The sequence below is a fragment of the Aythya marila genome, assembly GCF_965140915.1.
Source record: "Aythya marila genome assembly, chromosome: 2".
NCBI lineage: Eukaryota > Metazoa > Chordata > Aves > Anseriformes > Anatidae > Aythya > Aythya marila.
This window is the reverse complement of record NC_139043.1, coordinates 105,035,067-105,043,076: the sequence shown is the minus strand read 5'-3', so window position 1 is coordinate 105,043,076 and position 8,010 is coordinate 105,035,067.

Sequence of the window (8,010 nt, the reverse complement as noted above, 5' to 3'; positions counted from 1 at the left end):
AGAGCTGCTAGAGGCTACCTGAGAAATATTGCCAGGGATTTATTTCTTAACATTCAGCATTAAACTTCCAATTTAAAAAGCAATCCAATATGCTGCTCCTTAGTTGTGATCTACTCTTTCCCTTTTTAAACCTCTTTCAAACATAGGTTGGTTCCTATAATTTCTTTCCATCAGCAGTGCTTCTCTCAACCTATCTTTCCAGCTTCCTCACAGTTGCTGATATTCTTTTTCTATATTTCTGATATATCAATATCTTTCTGGTATAGGGGTGACTTGAACTGAGAAATATTGTGCCAGGTGAGGTCACAGCAAGGCTTCATAGAGAACAATTACTATTGGCATTTCTCTGCTTGATGGTGACATCCTTCACAGGCTGCAATTTTAAACCATAGTGGCCATTTTAGCTGTTATATCAGCTTTAATTTTAGATTTTATATGCAGGCTTAACAGTAGCAGAATTACCCGAGGAAATAGGGCTCTTGGGTGCAATGGGAAGTCATCTGAGACTGTAGGGCCAAATCAAAGTCTAATTGCATGTCTGCACATACATATGTTAACTCCCTGGTTTGCTCTGAGGTCCTCAGATATCCACACTGGTAGAAAGCAGTACAGCATTTTTTTCAGACTGAATGAGCTAGCTTCCTTTGAAACAAAACCTGTTGTGGTTTGGGGGGCCATTCACTGCAAAACCCATCCTAGAGATACCAAAAGCAGATAAATGGGTTTAGCCCCCTTTCCTCGTAGGCTGTGCTCTCTCAGTTGCCTTCTGCTGGAGGGGGATACCACACTACAGTATGTCCTTTTGGGTATGTTGGTCATACCCTCAAGCTTCTGTCTTTGAGTTTGGCTCTTAGCCTGTGCCATTTCCCTGAGCACCCCTAACTCACAAGTTTGCCTAATTTATTTTTTAGTGTAGTAAAGGAGAATTTTGTCTCCTGTCCTCGACGTGATTCCATTGTATACCTAAGTAGGAGATACATAACATTCGTCCATGCTGTAGGCATGAGTTTTGCAGCAATACTTTATTTTTTCTTCCAGCTATGTCAAGGAAACTGAAGAATATTTTGCATTCTGTAAAGGAATAAAATACTGAAAAGTTGAAATGTTAAGAATACAAACCAACAGTAAGCTGAAAACTTGCAAGTACCCATTTCTCTGCTACCAGACCTGCTCTTTTTGAAAGCCCATAGTCTACAAGGAACTACAAATGAGCATAAAACATGAGAGAACACTTTGGACCTCCCTTCTGTCATGTGTGTTGTATGATTATAATCTAATGTTTTGATGTAAGTCATGCACATATTGAAAGAAATACGTAATATCATCTTAAATTTAAAATGGATGCTAGCCAATAGAGGGTAAATTATGCAGTAAATCATACACAGTATAACTCACCTATTACCTTGCTAGTGTCAGAACTTAATATTCTACAGAGAGACCTTCAAAATACAAATGAGATTATGAGGAGGACATATCTGCACATACCTACTAAATAATTTCTTTTTCCATTTACCACATTTTTTTATATTTTTTTTTATCATTTTTACTTTGAAAATCATTAAAGGAAAATGCAAAGCCAATGCAAATCGTGAAATTTCTGTCTGCAGAGAAATCAAAGTGTGCCTGAATTTCCCACCACTAACAAGTATTACTCTGCTGCCCAGAAAATTTAAAAGGATTTGCATGGTCACCACTGCTTTCCCTGCTTTAAATTTTTTCTGTCATATCTTAGTAAACATAGTAAACATGAGTTGAAGAACTGAGAAGGTAGCAAATCAAAAAAACAACAGAAAACCCATGGCAAGAAAATAGGTTGCTGAAGAAATCAGAGAAAATAAATTTCAGCAGAAACAATGTCATGTATCAAATAGGAGAGAAAAACATCTTCCTCCAGGCAGTACAATGTATTTTGTTTTTATCGAAAAACAGCAATGGCAATTCTGTAGCCAAAGATTAGCCAATCAAATTCAGCAGCACAAATCAAAACAGTTTTCTCAAATAACTCATAGCAATGATGCGGACTCAAAATGAGTACCAGGAATATCATTCAGGTGTAAACCATTGCAAATCATAGACTAGACTGTGTCCAATACTCATTGATTCACACTGAGGGTGAACCTTGCTTTGTAAAATGATGCAAAATCTTGTTTTTAATCTCCTGGCTTTCATAGGCACTGAAGAGCAGGTCTGGCAGCAAACCCACTCACTCTCCAGGATCACAGCTTGCCAGCTGCTGGTGTTTGCAAGGACAGGAGCAAGAAATGGGCAGTGTGGTCAGGAAGAACCATTGTAAAAACAACTAAATTATGAAAAAGGGCCCCTGAAAAGCCAGGAGCTGTTTTTTTGTAACCTGGCTGATCCTTTTTGTAACCTGGCATGAATCAGATCTGATCTGGTGTAGCAGATAGTGAAATCTGTCTCAAATTAGGTGTTTGGAACAGTCCACTGGACTCTTCTTAACATCCATGGACACTGGGTCTGAACACAACTGAATTTCAGAAATAGGACATGTAGATTCTTAGGTTTTTTAAAAAGTTGCACTGAAGAAAAAGTAAATAAATAAATAAATAAATGAACTACCATCTCCTAACCCAAAACTTGATGTGTAAATTCATTGTAGCTTTCAAAAAGTAACATGAAAAAATGGAATTGGTAATAAAATGTATATAACATTGTCACACATTGAAGTTGATCTTGAAAGTATATCAGAACTGACATACTACTTTTTATATAAATTAATTCCATTTCTAATCTAAGAGAAAATATGATGATATAGAAGTGATTTTTTTTTTTTTTTAATGAAAAATACTATATTCAGTAAGTCCACTCTGTTTAGCTAATTAGTGATTGAGATGAGAAAATACAACACTCCCTTTACAATTGCTTCATTTTTCACTTTTTTTTCTTTGAAAAATTCTCATTTGTAGTTTATTTAGTCACCTTCAGTTCCTTAAAATCACAGAAGTCTGTGATTTTACACCTAGACATAGTGACTAGCACTATCTCTTTCTTCTAGTCAAACTTTTTAAACCATTATTGACTTTCACATGAACTAATTTTGTTTAGTAACGAAAAATAGATATTTTTATGATTAAATAAGTCTTAGATGTTAACCAGCACAAATCCTGATTTGCTTAAACAGTTTGAAAACGGTGTTAGAAATGGATATAAGCATTGTCAACATAAACTTTTAATTAGAAATTAGTTTAATATTTATACATTTTCCTTTCTTCTTTTTACTCATTTCTAGTATACGACTAAATAGTGATTTTAATTCTGTAACTCATCAGTTTAGAAAAGCAGAATAATAAAAACTATTTATTTTTTTCTTTTTATTTAAAAGTCAAGGATTTATTGCAATAAAACCTTAATCTGTGTAACATCACTTTTTTTTTTTTTTTTTTTTCTTTCTTTGCATCTCTAATCCTTGCCAAAAAACTTCAGACACTGAAGTAAAATAGATAGCACCTGACTAGTTTTGAGCTTACATAAGATGAAAGTCTCTCTTTATTTAGAATTTCTACAGAAAGCAGTAATTCAGTTGCACAGGCTAGGTAGGCAGTACAGAAACATAGTCTGGAATGGCTGAAATACAGAAATTTGGATCTTTACAAAGTCTTAAAACTTCATCCCACAGAAAATGTTGACATCCAAAAAATATACATGCAGTAATCACAGACCAGATAATCGTATTTCATATTTGATTATTCCCTTTCCACCCCAGCATCTTATAAACATGTAAGTGAAGCACTAAGTGGATCTAAATGCACTAGCAAGAGTGACTAAGTGATAGTTCATTGCCACTGGAGTGTAGTGTAAAGTGTTGTGGTCTTCAGAATGAAAAAAAAAATAAATAAAATAAAATAAAGAGTGGGAAGGTAGGGAGGTAGAAGGCCATTATGTTGTTCAATATAAGGAAAGTAAAATGTCTATGTATAGAATGACTGGTGTCAGAAAGACAACAATTTCTGGAAACAGATAACTGTAACTAACCACAACCCACTTGTACAGCTGCGTTTCATTTTAAAATCCTTCTTATTATGGCTTTCTTTGTTCTTTAATTCTGTTACTTAATATACTCCTTTGAGATGTTCTGTACATATATCTGTCAGGTGGAATACTATTTCAGTGTGGTTACTAATTATTTGGCATAACATGAAGAATAACTGATCCCTAATGGAACCCTCTAAAAGATTCTTTTCATAGGTAATTCTGCTTAATATCATTTTTATGGCATTGCAGGGTTGTATTCTTTGGCTTCTTTTATTGCTAGGAATGTTTGTGAAAAGCATAGTTCTATTATTATATACTATATCGAGTAATGTTATTTTACATTTGTAGGGCATTTTCCATCTGAGCTATTTCAAAGCATTTATGAAAAATATTTAACATGCAGTAGATGTGTGAGGAGAATTTAGACTTCTCATTTCTAGTCTTACTTCTGCACAGTTGGACCCATCTTTCTCATCTGTTCTGTAAGCTGCTGGAGTTCATTATCACCAGTTAAAAATCATCATAGAGCCTAGTTCATGTAAACGGACAAAAATATGTCAAATGTGTAATTTAAGTCAATTTGCAACAACAGTTGGTTGATATAATAATTTTTCAGGCTGCACTTTTTACAAACCAAAGAGATTATTGCTGCTTATAGTTGTCTCTGAAAGTGATCTGAACCCTTTCTTCTTCCTCCTGTCCTCTCTTTCAGTATTTACTTCCTTGATCATTCAGATGGAACAGCAAATAAGCTCCCCTGCCAAGATAAAGTTTTCGCTTTAGGAGCAGTAAGATATAGTCTACTCTTCTCTTCTTTGGATAAGAAACATAGAATAAGGTAGAAAGTGTTCTTGGGTCCAAGGCCCTGCTTGAAGTGGGGCTAGCTCCAAAGTTAACCTGGGTTGTCCATGGCCTTGGCCAGCTGAGCTTTGGTTATCTTCAAGGATGGCTGTTGCTTCTCTAGGCATTGTGATCCTGGGATTAACCACTCTCATTGTGATATTTTTCCTCTTACTTAATTTGAATTGGTTGTAAATTCGCTTCTCTCATCCTCATGGGGGTTTAGTCTCATTGCTGCCAGTTTACGAGGATGTCTTTTCCTGTCGAACTGCTTCCCAGTGAGCTGCATGGGCTGTCCCCTCCCACACGCAGGGCTTCACATTTGCCTTTGTTGGTCTTCATGAGAAGCCCATCTCTCTGACTTTTTGGGGGCACTCTGAATGGTGGCCATGAACCCCAGTGTATCTACTGCTCCCCACAACTTGGTGAGGCCCACTAACTTGTTGAGTGTGCATGCTATTTCCTTTCTACATTGGTAATAAGATGATGAATGAGATTGGCCCTGGTGGTGACCTCTGAAGAGACTGTTTGTAATCAGCTGTTGATTGTATTTGGGACCATCGTGCTCAGCAGTTCAGCTAGTATTTCACCCACTTTAAAGTTCACCCATCCAGTTCAAATATCTAAAAAAAAAAAAACAAAACCAAACAGAAACAAACAATAACAACAAAAAACCTCTGCAAGAAACTAACTCTTTAAAGGTTTAAAGGTCCATTAGCTAGACTGTAATTATTCTTTATTCTTTTACCAACCCTACCTTTACAAATCATGATGGACATAGGTAAAATGGATACAGAAAAATAAAATTAATTACAAAAACTGCTTTCTCCTCCCATGTTCTAGCTATAGGAAACTATGGGCAAAACACAATGCGCTCTCATTGCTTGTGAGGAAGATGCTGCTCCTCTGATGTCAGAGCTGAAGGGTTCCCTCAATTCTGGTCACGACAGAAACATCCTTTGGGAAGGGAACAGATAAGCAGACAAGTTACTTACACGTATAACTTCCTAGAGCATGGGCCTTAGTTTCTGTATTTTTGTTTCAGACCTATGCATAGTTACAGCACACATCTGCTCAACTGTACTTGGGGACAGGTGATTAGGTGAAGTAATCCTCTTCTGAAGTTCCATAGATATTTCATTTAGTTAGGCTTTGAAAAGAGAAGATGACAAATCAAACCCATTCCATCTTTCAGATATGATATCCCTTGCTCTTCACCAAAAGTACTTCAAATGCTGATTACTGTTTTTTTTTTGTTGTTGTTGTTGTTGTTTTTTTTAAAGTGCTCTCCTCCTTCTAGAACAAAGTGTTGTGTGTTTTTTTTTTCTCAGTTTTTATTCTTCCCTAAAGAAAAAGCCTACTTCAGTTATATTGGGTATCAAAATTACCATCAAAACATAATTTGAAACAGTATGTAATTATTTTTTCATTTGCAGATCAGTCTTTGACAGACATGCCTGAAGGCAAAATAGATTCATATCCTTATGAACCTTCTAGCAGCTGAAATCAATAACCAGCTTATACAATGTGCAAATTGCTCTTTCAACAAATGAGGAAGGCTTAAAATAAAACTCTGAAAAGTAAAGTAACTAAATTAAACTATGAACAGTGAACACATCTATTGGCAGAGAAAACTGGGCAGTCATTTAATAAATCTCTTTTTAATTTCATTCATTTCATTAAAGGAAATATTTACAAAATGAATAAAATGTGGTTTGTTTCTTCTAGATATTACACTAAATCAAAACAACAACACTGACTAACTTCTAGAAATCATGCAAGTTCAGCCATGCCAAGAGGGTAAGAAATGGAAACTTAGATGCTACCCAGTACTATCCTTAGTACCCTTTCAAATTATAAAGGAATTTAGGCACAAATTGTGTTGTAATAGCCAAAACCCCATTGCCTAAAACTGATCTATAATAGTAATCAACAGTACACTTCTACAGTGGTGTATCCTTTGTACTTTATACCTGCAATCTTTGCTAGCACAGAATCATTACTAATTTTTCAATGTGATAGTACATCTAGGAGGGATATTCAAAGAGTTCAAAGTTGAGACTTTTTTTCGGAATCAGGAAACTGGATGTTCTGAAGAATCTGGTTAAAAGTAGCATGTGAATCTTTAGGTCAACAAATTATAGAGAATGTGTTTCACACAGACAACTAGCTATCTTTAGGGCACATTGATGCCCTTACCTGTCCATAAAGAAGTGTTAAAAAATCCATTCTTAGAATTTAGTGCAAGGACCTAGCCATGCAGTCTTTTTATCTTTCCATTTAGTTTATTTGCCCAGCTTCACTATTCTGAGGAATAGAAAACAGTGTTGAAAAAGGAAGAAAAAGAAACAAGTCCAAGTGGAGTACCATTTACCAAGTACTCCTATATGTATGGAAAACTAAATATATAAATGCAAATATAAATATAAATATAAATATAAATGCAAATGCAAATGCAAATGCAAATATAAATATGATAAAAATAAAAATAACAATAAAAAATAAATAAAAATAAATAAATAAATAAAAAATTTTTAAAAGGCATGACTTTCAGACCATTATATCTAATTACCAAAATAAAAACAAAACCCAAAGTAGGAGACTGATATTGCATCCAGCAATGCTTTTGGCCAATGAAAAACAATATCTGTTGAATCATTGCAGTGCTAATATTTATCATATTATTATTAGAATCTTTAAAGTCTACATCTGATATTAATCTATGGATGACACTCCAGGTGACATCCATCAATTTAATTAATTTTAATTAATTTTATTATGTGATCATTTAATTTACAAATTGTACAATGGAAGTTGAAAGCTATAGAAAAACATGATATAAACTCAGCAGTATCTGAGCAGTTTTCTATTACAAGGAGTACCTATATTTTAACTATAATCGTATAATAGTAATTCCAGATGTAATGATCTTCCAAAAGATCAAAGTTAAATCTATAGATGAATTTGTACAAAATGAAGCACAAACAGATGTTTTCTCATGGGATATGAAAATATATACTTAAATGTTTTAGCAGACTTTTATGTTCTCCATTAAGTAGAAAAACACTGTGCTAGTTGTGCCTGCAAAGCCTAAAGCATTTAAAGCAGTAGCATTTCTTCAAGATTTAGCATGCATGATTCTCAGTTAATACTCCCTAGCTATTTTAGAAAACTGAA